The 18,152-nt window shown below is 40.7% G+C and overlaps 1 long non-coding RNA gene across 3 annotated transcripts in view; it reads left to right on the top strand.

Annotated features, from left to right (window-relative positions):
- The first annotated feature begins 9,606 nt into the window (after window positions 1–9,606).
- The window catches only part of LOC109551914 (uncharacterized), a 44,013-nt gene continuing 35,467 nt past the window's right edge, over window positions 9,607–18,152 (top strand). Inside the window, exons 1-4 of one of the 3 annotated variants that reach the window (XR_002178619.2) lie at window positions 9,607–10,400; window positions 10,609–10,735; window positions 12,004–12,075; window positions 13,851–14,083. This is a non-coding gene — a long non-coding RNA (uncharacterized lncRNA). Of the gene's footprint in view, window positions 10,401–10,608; window positions 10,736–12,003; window positions 12,076–12,469; window positions 13,830–13,850; window positions 14,084–18,152 lie in introns of those variants that run through there. The other 2 variants (XR_002178618.3, XR_012331383.1) reach the window with 2 other exon arrangements.

Raw genomic sequence — 18,152 nt, 5'->3', positions numbered from 1 at the left:
TTATATACTTTGAAATTTGCTCCTTATTATAAGAAAGTTAATTCACTTTGACCCCTTTGCTGCTACCATTTATCCTTGGATGACAAGTGTTTCTTGTAACTCTGGTCTCTGTGATGAAGTTTAGAGATGTAATTTATTTATTGCATCCACACTGTCCTCACTTGGCCAACAGAATAGAAGCATAGAGCAGATAAGTGATCTGCAAGGGCCACAGTGATGGTGTTTCCATCCATGTCTGTCTGTCTCTTTAGGTCAGAATTCCTCCCAGGACCTCAAAAGTGGAGGCAGCCAGAAACCCAGGGTGATTCCTTTTACTTTCCAATCCTCAGTCCTTTGAATGAGAAAATGATGTCTGTATTCTTACTCTTATTACTGATACCCATGCTTTATGACTACAAGGGCAAACCACCTCCACACACATCTCATTTGGTCCTTACTACCACCCAAGAGGTGGAGGAGAAACAGGCGAGCAGGAAGCTGAATGACTCCCCCCAGGACCCCCAGCTCACAAGCAGCAGTGCTGTAACTGGAATTAACACCTTTAGACTTAGAGAGGAGCAGTACTCTTTTCTCTTTACAACTGTCTCCTGGCATGAAAAGAGGTCTGGGGAAGCTAGAAAAGAAGTTCACTGACCAAGTTAACGTCTAAGCAACATCTCTACCTAATACATGGCCTTCTATTGTGACATTTTCCAGGTGAACAACCATGCTGTCTCCCCCTAAGGGCAGTGCCTGCAACCCCAGCAAGAGGGAGGCTTTGAAGTCACAATTCTCACCTTGGAGGCTCAAGAAGTTTCTAGTATTTGAATTCTGTACCAGTAAGAAAACCAACAAAAGGACCCCTCAGGGTCTCTGTCCCACCACGTGCACTATCCAGGGGAGCCGACAGAGGGCAGTGACCCAACACAGATCCTGTGAAAATCAACCCTCGAGTCGTTTTCTTTCAAACAGCTTTAACAGTTTTACTTTCTATTTCTTGAACTAACTTCTCAATTTCCACTCTTGTCAGGGAAAGGCTGAAGACCACAGCAGCAACACACCAGGATTTATAAATCCTGTTTAGCCCTTATTTCCCATAGAACTCTCAGCTCTTCAGACCTATGAGATTTATTCTAAAAAGCCTTGATCAACGTACACTCCCGCCCCTCTGGATATAACTGGTAATAACGTAAAAAGCAACAGGGTCAAATTTGGGGACCCAACATTGCAGGGCGGGGAAAAAGCATAAAACCAACCGTTTGGTACTGCACAGCCTATGAGAGGAAGCAGCAGCTTGAAATAGAAACAAACACATTTTGAAATAAAAACAAAAACATATACATTCTGAGCTCATCTACATCTAAAGCTAGTTTTAAAAAGTTATTTTTCCTTTTTCCTTCTCTATCATGTTTATCAGGATTTTCTCTCTATCTAGGGAAAGGTAGGGAAAGGTTTTTTTTTTTTTCTTTTTTAGATTAGTAAAGCTTTTGCTCAGTTTTCCAGTTGAAAAAGAACATGAACTTTCATATCATCTTGGAGTTCTTATCTAAGAACTCCACCCAGTCCTTGGCAAATTCCAGATTAACTTCCGCTAGTTCTAGTTAATCAGTTAAGCAGTGTGTTAGCTACTCAGGGGAGCAGTTTCTAGTTGATTGAAACTGCTTAGCTGAATTCAAATGTCTTCATGTCCACTGAACTGGCACACACATTCTCTACCTGAGGAATAAAGTGTAAGGGTCAGAGTGAATTAACTCTCTTATAATAAGGAGCAAATTTCAAAGTATATAATAAAAATAATTATCTTAAAGTTAACAGAATTTATGATTAATTGCAACAATGCACAAATTCTTAGTCCAAAGAATGTTAGGGAGCTGATTTGGCATGGAGAGAGAAGACACATTTTCTTGGACAAAATTGTAGAATGGCACAATGCAAGATCCTTTAGTTCGTGTTACTCTGTGCAACATTATCAAAGGGGATCATTTCTCCAAAATAATTTAAAATTAAGAATTTTTAAAAATCAAGGGTTTTAATCAGTCTTCCAAAGATATTTTTTTAATTCTTTGGTATTTAAGCCAGTACCTTTGGGAATCATTTATTGTGTCATTATCCTTACCACAAGATAGACAAGACATTTCAACAGCTTTCAGGATATATATGTGCAAACTATATATATTCATTTGATATATATGAATATAGACAATATGCAACATCTATCTGTCTATCTATCTATCATCTATATTGGTAGCTAGTTGTTAAAGTAATAATAATTCTTTACCTCTGGAGAACTCAAAGTGTAATTACAGCTATTATTCTCCTGTCTGCATTGTCTTTGGGAGGGAGGGAGGGAAGGCAGGAACGAGAGAGGAAAGAGGGAGGGAGAAATCAAAACTGAGATTCCCTTCTCCAGAGCTGCTCAACTTCTAGACCCCCTACGGCTACTCCTGAGAGGAACACCAATGCGTCCTGAGGACCAGCCAGCCGGCCTCGGTGTACCCAGTCCGGGAAAGGACAGTTACGCATGGAGCCGCCCTCTGACTGGCTCCCAAGACCAAGGCAGGAGCCTGAGGCCGAGGGCGGCTCCCGCTGTGGTCGGATGCCCAGGACTCAGGGCAATTGTATCCCCTTAACCACATTTAAAACATGATACTACAAAAAAAAAAAAGTTGAGCAGCTCTGGAGAAGGGACCCTAGGGAGGCGGTATATGGTTCCCTGGCTCCTTCCTCCAGGGCTTCTCTAGGCTTTGGTGGCTGCCACGTCCCCATTCACACAGTTGGGTTCCCCGCCGTCCTCGTGTGGGCTTCCTACAGGGGAGGAAGGTGCCTCCCTCGGGACTGGCTCCACGACTCTCACTGTTGGATGTAAGCTGAGTTCTGATAATCCTCAGAGCCCTCGTTCCCTTGGGGAATTTCGCCTAGTTTGAACAAACAGGAACACCTGCCTGTTAGACTTCGACGCTTGTGGGAAAACTTCCAAAGCGCATACACACTGGTCTTGATTGCCTTAAGTGGCTTAGAGTGGATTTGCCTGGGTTGAGTTCTGGAGTCTCCAGAATTTTAAGGAGAAACAATAAATTATTTCTTGGTCTTTGCTGTGTTTACAACAAAGCCAGCATGACACTCACATCCTCAGGGACATGTGGAGGAAGCGTTTTTAGGACTCTGAAGCTCTGCTTCTACCCCAGCACACATCACCATACACACATTATGGCTCAGAACTGTGTCTTCAAGGGGCCTAAAATTGCTGGGCAGGAAAGGGAACAAAACAGCCCATCTCTGGCCTCTGGACCTCTGCCCATCTTTTTACCTGCCACCCTAAACTAGGAGAGGCAAAAGCTTTAAGGAAAGTTCACCAGTGGAGATCCCAGTGTTAAAGAAAATCCACTGGGATATTTTGGACTGAACTGACGTTTCCTTTCCTTTCATACAATTGTATGGCTGGAAGTCCAAGAGTCTCAGAGAAGCCTTACCAAAGGTGAGTGAGAGAGAGGCAGCTGGACCCAGGAAAGGTATTGACTAACTCTTCCCTCATCCTATCCTAGCAAATGCAAAAAAACAAATGAAATCTTCTTTTAACTGAATGCCTCACCTGTCAAGATTTAGCTTATCCTACTTTTAGAAAGAAAAAAAAGTCACAATAATAAGGATCTGGCATCGGGCTCTGCGTAAAAGCTGATGTTCTTAAACCCCAAGGGTCTCTCCAAAGAATTATCATTATTGCAAAGAAAAAAATGCATTGGGGAAAATAAACATACATACTTGTATATTTAATTTGTAAGAAGAATACGTTTTCCTCCTCTTTTCTTTAGGAAATGACTCCACTGATTCTTTATAATGTTTCTTCTTATAGTAAACACATTAAAGGATATTTTTCTTATGCTCAGACCTAAATCCTTTTCCTGTGTTTTCTTTTTTTCTCTCTTCTTCCTTTCTCCACTCTCCTTTTCTGATCTCTACTCTCTTTGATTTTCTTCTGTTTCTGAAGATAAAATCAGGAAAAGAGAAGAAGGAAAAAATTTAGGTGTGCATTTACCACACTGGCAAGACTTCCATACGTATTTGTACTGGAGTAAACAAAGAGATGAGCCTGAGTATACCTAGATTAGCTGGCAAAATTTGCCTTAAATGTTCTCAGTTTAGTCTGAGAAGGACCAGTGTACTATAGTTCCATATCCCAGAAGTAAATAAATGACTGTAACACTGTCTCATGAATCCACTCACACGTTTTTTGAGCTTAAATAAAATTAGGTGCTTTCATGAGATACTTTTTTCATAGCTTGTGTCTGGGTGTTCATGTGGAAGAGTGACTGTAGGTATGTGTTTGAATGTGTAGGTGTTTATTCATGTCAAGTGTTCTTGCCAGATTTTGAGCTGATGCCTTATTTCCTGGAGTTAGCCCATTTATAAACATGTTTCTTTTTGCTTAGCTTTCCCTTTTGCTTACGCTTACCTCAGATGAACTGTAGAGGCTTTCGGTTTCTTAGAAATTGGAGTTTCTCTTCTATTAGCCTCTGCTGATTTACATTTGTTCAGTTCCACAGATCTTGATGAATTACGGTTCTGGAATCAAGAGCTAAATCTGAGGCATTCTGTCATACAGCAACAGGTTCTAGAGCTTTATCCATTCTGTAAGTTTTCAGCATTTAACCTGGCAGTGGAAAACTATAGCCCTGTAGCCTGGTTGGAGAAGAACAATTCCCCTTCCCCTTACCCCACGTTCCACGTTATGGAATGGTTTTTACAGTGGGGGTAATTGTCATCTTTGTCAATAAAAAGAACCCAAAAAGATGTGTTAGGAGCTGAAGAATCAGACTTCTCCAGGTCTCCATCTTATGTCCAACCACATCTCCCTTTATTTGCTTTCCCTGACTTTAGTTTGGTGCAAAGAATCCAGCTTTTTAACTCTGCAAAGCTCAAGTCTATCCATCATTCAACCATATTGGATTTATGGTCATAGGCAAAATGTATCTTTCTTAGAAAAGCTGTATTTCCTTCTTCTCTGCCTTTCAGGGAGGCCACACTTGATAGAAGCTTCTCACTTGTATGATTTTACTAAAGTTTTCAGGATGTAGTCAACACATCCTAACATCCTGATATTGTCCCATCAAGCCCCCCAAAATCAAGGCTTGGTACCAGGCTGTGCTATGATTTTATTTTTAAAAAACAGGTGGGGAGAAAATATTTGCAAAAGGTATATCTGATAAAAGATTGTTATCCAAATTTTATAAAGAACTCTTAAAACCCAACATAAGAAAACAAACAACCTGTTTGGAAAATGGGCAAAGGACCTGAACAGACACCTCATCAAAGAAGATATATGGATAGCAAATAAGCATATGAAAAGATGTTTAATGTCACGTCATTAGGAAATTGAAAATTAAAATAACAATGAGCTACCACTACACACTTATTAGAATGACCAAAATCCAAAATACTGAAAGCACCACATGTTGAGGAGGATGTGGAGCAACAGGAACTCTCATTCATTGCTGGCGGGAATACAAAGCGGTACAGCCATTTTGGAAGTCAGCTTGGCAATTCCTCACAATACTAAACATACTCTTACCATGTGATCCAGCAATTCCACTACTTGTTATTTACCCAAGTGAACTGAAAATGTATGTCCACAAAAATCCTGCACACAGCTGTTCATAGTAGCTTTATTCATAATTGCCAAAAGTTGAAAGCCACCAAGGTGTCCTTCAGTAGGTGAACGAATAAACTGTGGTATATCCAGACAATGGAATATTTCAGCACTAAAAAGAATGAGATATCAAGCCATGAAAAAACATAGAGGAAACTTAAATGCATATAACTAAGTGAAAGAAGTCAATCTGAAAAGGCTACCTACTGTATGATTCCAAATATTATGACATTCTGGAAGAGGCAAAGCTACAGAGACAGTTCAGTGGTTGCCAAGGGTTAGAGAGGAGGGAGGGATGAATAGGCAGAGCACAGAGGATTTTTAGGGCAGTGAAAGTACTTCGTTTGATGCTATAATGGTGGGCACACATCATTATACATTTGTCAAAACCCACACAATGTCCAACACCAAGTTTACATATACCCTAATGTAAACTGTGGACTTTGGGTGATAAGGATGTGTCAATGTAGGTTTGTCAATTGTAGCAAATGTACCATTATGGTGTGGGATATTGATAGTGGTGGAATTTGTGTATGTATGGGAGTAGGGGGTATATGGGAACTCTTTCCACTTTCTTTTTCTGGCCTTTGAGTTGTACAGAAACCCAACTTAAACTGGCTTATTCAAAAATGAGAATGTATCAACTATATAACTGAAAAGTGCAGGGATGAGACTGGATTCAGGTTTAACTAAATCCAAGTGGTTAAAAGATACAGTCAGATTCCCCTCACCTCCCCCCCTGCCACCCAGTCCAGTGAGGGCTGGCTCTCTCCATGTGGTGGCCATATGGATACCGGCACCTCTGGACTCATGTTACACTGGTTAATCCATAGTTAGAAGAAACAATGCTCCTTTCTCAGTAAAATTTAAGCTGCTGTCTCATTGGAAAGCTACTTGCTGAAACAACTTTAGTCCACTCTTTCCAAAAGTGTGTATGCATGTCACTAGTGCTCTATGAGATGATTCAGTAGTAAGCAATCATCTTTCTTAACTTCAAGAATTACATTAATTTTCATGTATATAAAAAATAACTAGTACAACAAAATTTCTTTTATGCTCTGGGTGAAGCTGAAATATTATAGAAAGGAAGGTAGTAAGCCACTTTTCATGGCTAGGATGAGTGTCAAGTAAGATGTTCAGGCATGTTCATGAACATTTCAAACCGTTGGTAATCTGAATCACTCACCAAGTCTTCATCTTTTCCATGAAGGCAAAGTGCTGCACAGGCAGAAAAATCTAGGCACGTTGTATATTGAGGGGAAAAGTTTAGGATAATTTAAGTCAAGGATTCTGGAAAGATCCTTGTGATCCATGCAATTATTCATCAGACAACTTTTGAAATGAAGTCAATAGGCCACAAATATTTAGTATTTGATGGTGTCATATTCCATATTACAGTTGATAAATGAAAGATTTACTTCTGTGGAATGTCATAATATCATGTATGACCTAGGGGAGTTTGAATTAATGAGGTATGTCGGCCCATAAGTGTACCTTTGAAAAGTTTTACCCCACTTGAGAATAGTGTCATTTTAGTGTAAAGCAAAATTAATTACGTGATTGACTCGCCCGCAGTTAAGTTCCTTTTCAACCAACATTACATAACTGATTTTTGTTCCTTCTGATTTATTTTCATGCAGTTTGATTTCCAAGATAAAGCAAGCTTCCTTCTTAAGTTTAATTTGGATTCTATTCCAGGAACAAACACAAGCTGTTTCTTTTTACATTTTCTTTTAAGGTATCACTTTTGTTTCTCTGTTGTTTCACTATGAGAAATAACCCAAGGAGGAAGAAGGCTGTTATAATATTTTCACATTTCTATTACGTGAGTTCTTAAAAATTCCTTCAGGTAAGTAGAGTATGTAGTTAAAATGTAATTTTCATTAGTAAAAATTTATAAGGATTCATCCACCACAAAAATACAAAATAAGCTTTCATTGCTTTATATAAATGATTATTCTACATGATGACCAATATACCAAACCTAAATTGTCTATATCCTTCCTATGGTCATTGTTTCTTTTTATTCATTTTGTCATGAAAGAACTCATTGAACCCATACCCACAATCAGGGCAAAACAAAACTGAGGATACATCTAAACAATGGTCACAACAGAAACAGGAAAGAAGTGAAAATTAAAAAGAAGCACTTGTAAACTAAGGAATGGAAGGAAATAGATATTTACTAAGCACTTTATTACACATGTTATTTATATAGTACTCACATGTGGAATATTATTTCTGTATATATACACATATATATATATACATATTTTTTAAGAGGTTAAATAATTTTCTCCAGTTCATCTGGCTTGTAACTGGTATTTTGTTTGACTCCAAAGACGTTGCTTTACCATTCGGCCTCAGGAGGAAAATCTCACAGGCAAAATTAATGTAACTTATTTAAAACTCTTTGGAATTTCTTTTGTGCATTCTAATATTTCCTGCCACATTAGAAGGTGATTTCTTTAATAAAATAGATTGGAGGCCAGAAAAAGCACTATTTGGCTAACCTGCTTCTTGAGCACAGCAAGGGTGAAAGGTCTTGCTCAATAGTAGAAGAGGCAGACACCTGAGAATCCATAAGGATCACTCAAAGCATGGGGGAAGCAGCTCAGAAAACTGTAAAGGCCTTGCAAATACCATTATCCATGTACAATTTGCTCTTGCCCGAGTACCCTCTAAGCAACAAGTAGTGAAACCCCACGTTTCCAGTGTGGGGGAGGGGAGGGGACATTCTGAGGCCTTCTGTCTTAAGTGGAGAGTAAAAAGCAACTACCAGTTGAAATTCTACGGTGAAGCCAGGCCCACACGGACAGGCCATAGTAACAAGGAGTAGCCAGTGAACCAGGAAACAAAGAGGGACTGTTTAAAACGTAGGTGTGGCCTTATTGCCAGTCATAGGAGCCACACAGATCTACCACGCTCTGCTATTGTGATAATAACAGTAACAGTAATATATATTTTTAAAATGTACTTATCTTATTTTTGGCTGCATTGGGTCTACGTTGCTCCGCATGGACTTTCTCTAGTTGTGGGGAGCGTCGGCTACTCTTTGTTGTGTGTGCGGGCTTCTCATTGCGATGGCTTCCCTTGTTGCGGAGCATGGGCTCTAGGCGTGTGGGCTTCAGTAGTTGTGGCGCACGGGCTTAGTTGCTCCGTGGCACGTGGGATTTTCCCGGACCAGGGCTCGGACCCATGTCCCTTGCATTGGCAGGCGGATTCTTAACCACTGCGCCACCACAGAAGTCCCAACAGTAACAGTAATATTAATAATACTTTATCATAGGTGCTATAGATATATTATTCTCAAAACAGCACTGCAAGGTTGGCATTAGCATTTTGCTGTGAGGTACAATAAAGTTCAGAAATGCAAACCCACCCAGCAAGGGTGGAGCTGGAGCCCTCCCAGGTCCTGGGCTACTTGATTTCTCCAAGTTCCTGCTTGTTACACAGTCATACCAAGCAGAACACATGTGTTAAATGTGTGGCCTTTCACTTAGTACATGCCAGGGCACTCAATAAACTTTAGCTCTCTTCTTCTTGCCTGTGACTTGCCTGTTGGGAAGAAACTTCTGATCTTGTTTCATCTTTGGGTCTGATTGTTGGCTGTCTTTATTAAGCATCCTATTGCTGCTACAAATTTAATGTCTTTAAACAACACAAATTTATTATCTTATATTTCTGGAGGTCAGAAGTTCAAAATCAATCTCACTGGCCTAAAATCAAGACGGTGGCAGGACCGGTTCTTTCTTGAGGCTACAGGAGGGAATATGTTGCCTTTTCCAACAGCCAGAGGCTACCTGCATTCCTTGACTTGTGGCCTCTTATCACATCTCCTTTTCCTCTCTGTGCCTGTCATCACATCTTCACAACTCTCACCCTTTTGCCTCTCTCTTGTTAAACCTGTGATTGCAGTGGACCCACCTGTATAATCCAGGAGTGTCTCCTTAACTCAAGATCCTTAAGTTAACCCCACAGCAAAGTCCCTTTTACCGTGTAAAGTAACATAGTCACAGTTTCTGGGGATTAGGGCGTGAACATCTTTGAGGGGCCATTATTCAGGCTATCACACCATGTGGGTGACCACTGGGTGGTCAGGCTGTGCTACAGGATGGAGTGTAACATGAGTGGGGCCCAGGCTAAAGGGCAGGCATGTCACCCAGGGAAGAAACAAGTACATGATTTGAGGTCACTGAGAACAAACAACACACACACCAAGCTCAAGTGGCACAGCATTTATTCATAGCAAGAGGAGAGAAAGCGTGCATAAGATCCAGCTCCTTGCAAAGCGTTGGGCCCCCAGGGCCAGCTGATCCACTTAACTACCAATTCAGGTAGCGTGGCTGCACGTACTCTATTTTGTGCTGCAGTCAAACGACCCAGACTCCAACCCCACACCTGTGGGCTCTGACTTACAGAAAGCTGGGAGTGTGCCTGAGGGCACTGACACATGCGCACAGTCCGGTCATGTGCATGCACACGGTCGTGCACAGTCTCAAGCAAAACAAAGGAGCACACTGTGAGTCTGAAACAGGGAAAGCTATTCCCACACAAGGCGATAAACCCAGCACAGGTGTTTGGGCTCTAGGGCAAGCCCATTCTTTTTTCACTGTCGCGGCCTCTCCCGCCGCAGAGCACAGGCTCCAGATGCGCAGGCTCAGCGGCCATGGCTCACGGGCCCAGCCGCTCCGCGGTATGTGGGATCTTCCCGGACCGGGGCACGAACCCGCGTCCCCTGCATCGGCAGGAGGACTTGCAACCACTGCGCCACCAGGTAAGCCCGGAAAGCCCATTCTTATGTGGCTGAAAAACTGCATGCTTGAGACTGCCTTTCCCAACACTTTTTTTTATCCCCTTCACTGGGAGCTGGTTTGGGAACTGCAACCGGGAAGTATAGGAAGAGGGGAGGCCAAGATGGTGGGGTAGGAAGACTCTGAGCTCGCCTGCTCCCACGGGAACACCCAAATCACAACTATTTACAGAGCAACTATGGATGAGAATGACCTGAAGACTAGCAGAAAAGATCTACAACTAAAGATATAAAGAAGGAGCCACAATAAGATGGTAGGAGGAGCAAAGGCACAACGTAGTCAAGACTCACACCCCCAGGTAGGTGACCCGCAAACAGGAGGATAATCACAATTGTAAATGTCCTCCCGAAGGAGCCAGGGGTCCAAGCCCCACATTGCGCTCCCCAGCCCAGGGGTCCTGCACTGGGAAGACGAGCCCGCAGAACACCTGGCTTTGAAGGCCAGGAGGGCATACTTTCAGGAGGGCCAGAGGGCTGCAGGAAACAGAGACTTCACTCTGAAAAGGAGCTCACACGCTCTGAGACCCAGGGCAGAAGCAGTCATTTAAAAGGAGCCTGGGGCTTCCCTGGTGGCGCAGTGGTTGGGAGTCCGCCCGCCGATGCAGGGGACACGGGTTCGTGCCCCGGTCCGGGAAGATCCCACATGCCGCGGAGCGGCTGGGCCCGTGAGCCATGGCCGCTGAGCCTGCGTGTTCGGAGCCTGTGCTCCACAACGGGAGAAGCCACAACAGTGAGAGGCACACGTACCGCAAAAAAAAAAAAAAAAAAAAAAAAAAAATGGAGCCTGGTCAGACCCACCTGCTGATCTTGGAGAGCCTCCTGGAGAGGCAGGGGCCAATTAAAACTCACCCTGGGGACACAGAGGCTGGCAGCAGCCTTTTGCGGAGCTCGGAACTCATTCTACCGTAAGGACACAGGTGCTGGCTGGCACCGTTTTGGAGTCCTTCCTCCAGCTTTTTAGCAGCTGGGACCCATCCCCGTCCACCAGCTGGTCTGCACCAGTTCTGGGAAGCCCCCAGGCCAAGCAGCCAGCAGGCTGTCAGCTGCCATAGGTCCCTGTGAGCCTACCTAGGGACCCCGCCTTGCCCACCACCGAGCCAGCACTAGCCACAGACCAGCCTCACCCACCAGCAGGTGGGCAACAGCTCCAGGACCCACCTGGGGCCCTGCCTACCTGGGGGTACCATTCACAGAGCACACATTGTAGATCTGTATATTTATTACATCAATTTTCCAACAGATAGAAGTAAAGTGTCTTGAGAAAAGATTTCTTTTATTAATCTGCACAATGGTGTAGTGCTGGCAAGCACTGGTCCTGCTCTGTCCTGAGAAGAAGAAAAAGCAACTCTGGGGCTGGGGGGAAGGGGAAAAAAAGGCTTATCACAAAGAAGGCTGGTTCTCATGAAGAGTTCCTTAACCACCTGCTCAAGGAACTCAGCTTAAGGATGTTTAAAAGAACAGTTATCACTTGAAGATACCAAGTAGACTAGCAAGTTAAGTCACCCCCTTATTCTGAAATTTTGACTTGATGGTCTTAATTTTCACAACATTTTACAATTTGTTTTAGTCTTGGGAGATTTGGAGCAATTCCTATTGAAAATCCAGCTGAAGTAATTGGCGGATGAGAAACAGTGACAAGGTAAAGTCTTTTGTTTTAAATAGATTTATTTTATTTATTTTATTTTTGGCTGTGTTGGGTCTTTGTTGCTGTGCGCGGGCTTTCTCTAGTTGAGACGAGGGGGTGGCTACTCTTCGTTGCGGCGCGCGGGCTTCTCTTTGCGGTGGCTTCTCTTGTTGCAGAGCACGGGCTTTAGGCGCGTGGGCTTCAGTAGTTGTGGCATGCGGGCTCTAGAGCGCAGGCTCAGTAGTTGTGGCGCACGAACTTAGTTGCTCCGTGGCATGTGGGATCTTCCCAGACCAGGGCTCGAACCTGTTTCCCCTGCATTGGCAGGTGGGTTCTTAACCACTGCGCCACCAGGGAAGCCCCAAGGTAAAGTCTTGCTTGTGTTTTTTGCTTCCTTTCCACCCTCCAGGGCTGCCTTAGCTGGGCTCAAATCCTGAGCCATATTCAGGAAAAAGTTCTGTTATCTACAGGAGGGAAAAAAATGACTGCCCATCCATTTAACCTCTATATTACTCTGCCTCATGTGTGTTCTGTAAGATCTGTAAAAAGAATGGTGTCCAGCTTGCATCTCTGGAGTAAAACTACTTACTGTGGACATACCCAGTGCACAAATTACACAGGGAACTATAGTCAATATCTTGAAATAACGTATAATGGAAAAGAAGCTGAAAAAGAATACATATGTTCACTTTGTTGTACATTTGAAACTAACACAATATTGTAAGTTACCTACACGTCAATAAAAAAAAATTTTTTTAAAGGGAGCCCTACCTATGCTCATCTATGCTGGATGATTATGGTCCCCAATATGTGAAATATTTTAAAGTTTGGTATAGATAAACAGAAATAATCTCAAACTGTAGTTTTCCTTCGATAGATCTTGAAACATCTAAGGAAAATCATGGAATGGAATCATGCCTTTTTTGCCTATATGGATTGATGGTGTGTGTGTGTGTGTGTGTGTGTAGTTGGGGGAGATGAAACTTACTACCAAATACCCAAGATCTCATTGAGGACCTCAAGGAAAAAAATCTCAGTGGACACCTCCTCAAGTAATTGTAAAATCCTTCTGGAAAATGGCCCCCAAGACTGTCCTCTGGTCTCCACCCCACCCTACACTTGACAGGAGTAAAAGTCTGCTCAGTTAGGCTTCTCTCTTCCTCTGTTCTCCAGGTCCCCTAGACCCTCTCTGTTCTGAATCCTCAGGAGCCTCCCAGTAACCCATCCCCTGAGACTCTGTGATCCCATACATCAGGTTGCATCAGAATAAGGTTAAGCCTTCAAGGCATTATCTCTAAAATCTTGAAACAGTTAGGAAGATCCACTCTGGAAATAATGGACTCAGTATCTGGGACATTTGATCTTCATAGCTGGAAACTGGAAAGAGTCAACGTGAAGTAGCTCTATTCCCAGAGTAAGCCTAGATTGCAAAAGGCAGAGGATAGAGCAATGGCTTGTATCAAAGAATCTGAATCTAGCAAGCAGCATTGGTCCTGAGATTTGAATAAGTATAACTGGAAGCAACTTGGCCTTTACATGTGAAGTAATTTTGTTTTATGGATTTAAAAAATATTTCCACAGGAGCTTAGATATAGATATAATATTAACATACCTTATAATTATAGGATATTAAAGGCAGAATTGGTTTGCCCAGCAGGGACTCATGCATTTGAATTTTACACATACCATTCATTTAGTCACTGATGATGAACCAAATGGTGGCTTAAATGAAATTTATACACAGAACTTTGGCGATTCAGTGGCTGACTTTTTCCCTCCTATCTGTTAAGGGACTTTTGTTTTCCTCTGAAGTAAAACTTAAAATCTTCTAAAACCTGACAATGGTCACCATAAGAATATGAACAACCTCAAATTGAAAAAGAACAAACAATCGCACATTAGGTAAGTGTTTCTATAACATGTAGAAATGAAGGATCGTGAATGACTGTAGACCAAAATAAGTTGACAATACATCCATAATGAGATGTATTCTAAGGACAAAAACAAGTGAAAGAAAATTTCGAACTTCATCCTATCATCTTTTAGTTTGTATTAATGGTGTTATTGTTTTGGAGTTATTTTCTTTTTATTGTTAGGTAAAAACTAATCAGCAATAATATTTATTTTGTTAAAAATCAAGATTTTTTTCCAGCATAAAAGAAATGGAGGTACAATTATAGAAAATAATTTAAGTAATAGCACAATAGTGTTAGAACTGAATGAGAAAAATCAATATAAACTCACGCGTTAAGAGGAAAAAAATGTGTCTTTACTAGAACTATCCACTAAAATTGTTTTCTAACAATGCCATCCCAGGTGGAATACAATGACTATGTATGTTTAGTATACATATTATGGTTTACAATACCATATTTCCACAAAAACAAACCAGGACTCCTTGGAAAGATAGCCAATACCATGTCTGGGTCTAGAAAGGTGTAAGGCAGAAGACAGGAAAACTTTCCAAGAACAATCTGCATAGGTGCTTTAAAAAATTTTTTTTTTCATTTTGATAGAATTTCTGTCTTACAGAGAAGTTGCAATGTTATTACAAAGAATTCCTGAATGCTCTTCGTTCAGATTTCCCAAATGTTAACATTTTAGTGCATTTGTTTCATTTTTTTCTCCCTCAATATATATTCTGAAATATTTGAAAATAAATTGCAGGCATGCTAGCCATTACCACTAAATACCTTAGTACATTCTTCTATATAATCACACAACAATAATCAAAATCAGGAAATTAACACTGATATAATTCTTATCTAATATCAGATCTTATTCCAATACAGCAAATTATTCCAATAATGTCTTTTATAACAAATGAAAATCTTGGATCATGCATTGCATTCAATTATCATGTCTTTTAAGTCTCCATTAATCTGAAATAGTTCCTCAGATCTCCTGTGTTTTATGACACTAACATTTTTGAAGCACACAGGCCAGCTATTTTGTAGAATGTCTTTCAGTTTGGATTTGTCTGACATTGTCTAACCATTAGATTAGGATTATTTGTCTTTGTCAGGAATATCACTCAAGTGTTGCTGTGTTCTCACTGCCTCACACCAGGAGATACATGATGTTGATTTGTCCCTTTACTAATGATGTTGACTTTGGCCAGTTGCTTAAAGTGGTGTGATAAAGGTTCTTTTCTGTATATTTCTTCTATATGTTTCAGTTTGCTTTGTTGGGGGTTATAAAGGAGACAACTAAGTCATATTTGTTAGCAACTAAAAGTAAAAACATCAGAAAGTATTTCAGCAGAGATTATATTTGAGAAACTATTATATCAATATACACTGGGAAAGCACTTAAATGAATATAAAGGATTGTTATTATTTTTAATAATTATTCTACTTTTAACATTTCCTAAGAAAAAAGTTATTTAATATGTGAAAGGGTAAGCCACTCAGCTTTTTTATCTGGATTTTGTCAAGTAAAACAATCACATAAAAGTAGTATCAATCCAAAGTCAAATGCCCTAGAACTCTTGATGAAGGATGACTTCTATGTTTCTCAAAGTCTTATGATCTCAGCTCATTCTCCTACACTTGGATAAATTACCTAGAGTCTCCACGTTTTAACTTCTTCTTCTAGAAAAGAGAGGGGGGAAGAGAGAGAGAGAGGAACCCTTAGTTTCTAGAATAGTTGGGAGGAACATATATAAAGTACAAGGAACTTAGAGTAATGCATAATGCTTGGCAAGTCACTGTGAAAAAGAAGACATATTATTGTGGAAGTTGTCCCTATCCTTATGCCCTGTGGGTCCCCATGAGATAGGTAGGAAGCATTTGTTATTATCTCCATTTTAGACGTGGTAACTGTCTCCAAGATGACCTAAATCAAACTAGATGTGGGGGTAGTGCCTGCTTTTGGGTTACTATTTTATTGTTGTTTCTTCTACATTATGGCCATGACCTTGTGTTTATGCTTAAAGAATTCGTTTCACATTTAATGCATATACAGTTTTGCTTACACTTTTCATAGATTTCATCCAGATCAAAAAGTGATCATGCAGGGAATTCCCTGGCTGTCCAGTGGTTAGGACTTGGTGCTTTCACTGCTGTGGCCCAGGTTCAATCCCTGGTCAGGGAACTAAAATCCCACAAGTTATGCAGTGTGGGCAAAAAAAAAAAAAAAAAGATCATGCAAAAGATAATAATAGCCTCTATTTAATATCAATTAAATCATTTTGTTCACTTATCTCTTTTGTTGAAAAGAAAGTTCTCAATAGAATGAAAGGTGACCTGAGTATGACTGCAAAACCAAGTCATATATCAGTGTTGGAGGCAACAGCTGTAAACATTTCTCTAATCTGAATTCAGGGGCATTCTCACCAATCATGCTGGCAGAAAGCAAAGCAACATTGCTTTTACCAAGAGCAACCTTCCATCTGACTAGTAACCATAAAAACATGTGATACATTCTGCTGAAAATATATTACCTTGAAACCTCACCCAGGAAAGACCAATAAGTCTGTTTCTGTGGTATTCAGTTTTCTAATTGCAACTTGGCTTTTATCAAACTGTTTGTCAGATCTAGATCTTTAGCTAATAAATACAGTTGCCAAAATGTGAAGAAAAAATTATTAGTTTTCTTTGGTTGGCCATATTCTTTGGTTTGGTGTTATATAATCCAGAAATGAAAGAGAATCAGAACACTGCTAAATAGTTAAACAACTTCAATTGCTTAATAATTTGAAAAAGGTCCAATTAGTAGGAAAAAATGCTAATAGGAGGCTCCCAAGACAGTGTCTATTCCTGGAACTTTTCCCACCTCAGGGAACCCAGGAGCAGGGTAGCAAATCCACCCAAGCATAACCACCTCATTCCTATCCCCCAGATCATATTCTCCCCCTTACCCACCCACTACCTCTCTCTCTCTCTCTCTCTCTCTCTCCTTTCTGTTTCCCAACTAATTCCTTTTTTGTGAAAACAATCTAACATTAATTTAAAAAGTGAAGACTGGATGCTGACAATCTTAAAACAAATTTTGAGAGAAAACCTCTTTGGTCTTCTTCTTATATGTAAATGCAGATAATATTGTGATGGTTTTGTGCTTCTTTACCAAACTGTAAAATGGGTAAAGTTTTGTTTCATTTCCCCCCTCTCAAAAATATGTTTTCCATTTGACCTTGATGATTATGGGTATTCAGGTTGTGTAGATGTTTTTAGTCAATTGTGAAAGCACTCAGACAAACCCATTCCAGATCCAGGAAGCCTAGAGAGTTCCAAATAAGATGACTAAGATTAATCCAAAGAAATCTACACTGAGACACATTATAATTAAATTGTCAAAAGTTAGAGACAGGGAGAGAATCTTAAAAGCAGCAAGAGAAAGACAGCTCATATGTACAAGGGAATCAAGTTTTTTAGCAGAAAATTTGCAGCCCAGAAGGGAGTGGCACACTATATTCAGAGTGTTGAAAAAAAGAAACTGCCAACCAAGAATACTATAATCAGCAAAATGTTTTTCATGCTTTTTTCAAAAGTGCAGAAGAGATAGACTTTCCCAGATAAACAAAAGCTGAGGAAGTTCATCACCATTAGACCTGCCTTACAAGAAATACTAATGGGAGTTCTTCAAGTTGAAATAAAAAGATGTTAAGGGCTTCCCTGGTGGCGCAGTGGTTGAGAGTTCGCCTGCCGATACAGGGGACACGGGTTCGTGCCCTGGTCTGGGAAGATCCCACATGCTGCGGAGTGGCTAGGTCCATGGGCCATGGCTGCTGAGCCTGCGCGTCTGGAGCCTGTGCTCCACAACGGGAGAGGCCACAACAGTGAGAGGCCCATGTACCGCAAAAAAAAAAAAAAAAAAAAAGATGTTAAACAGCAACATGATAGCATAAGAAAGTATAAAATTTTTGATAAAGATAAATATATGGATAAATAGAGAATATTGTAATGATGGTGGGTAAGTCACTTCTAATTCAGCTTAAAAGTTAAAAGACAAAAGTATTAAAAATAATTATAACTTTAAAGATGTTAATGGGTACCCAGTACAAATAGATATAAATTGTGACATAACAAAGTGCATGTGGTAGAGGGAGAAGTAAAAGTGTAGAGTTTTTATATGTGATTGAAAATAAGTTC

This window comes from Tursiops truncatus, chromosome 4, assembly GCF_011762595.2.
Source record: "Tursiops truncatus isolate mTurTru1 chromosome 4, mTurTru1.mat.Y, whole genome shotgun sequence".
In the NCBI taxonomy this organism is placed as follows: domain Eukaryota; kingdom Metazoa; phylum Chordata; class Mammalia; order Artiodactyla; family Delphinidae; genus Tursiops; species Tursiops truncatus.
This window is presented reverse-complemented; position numbering and strand designations above follow the sequence as displayed.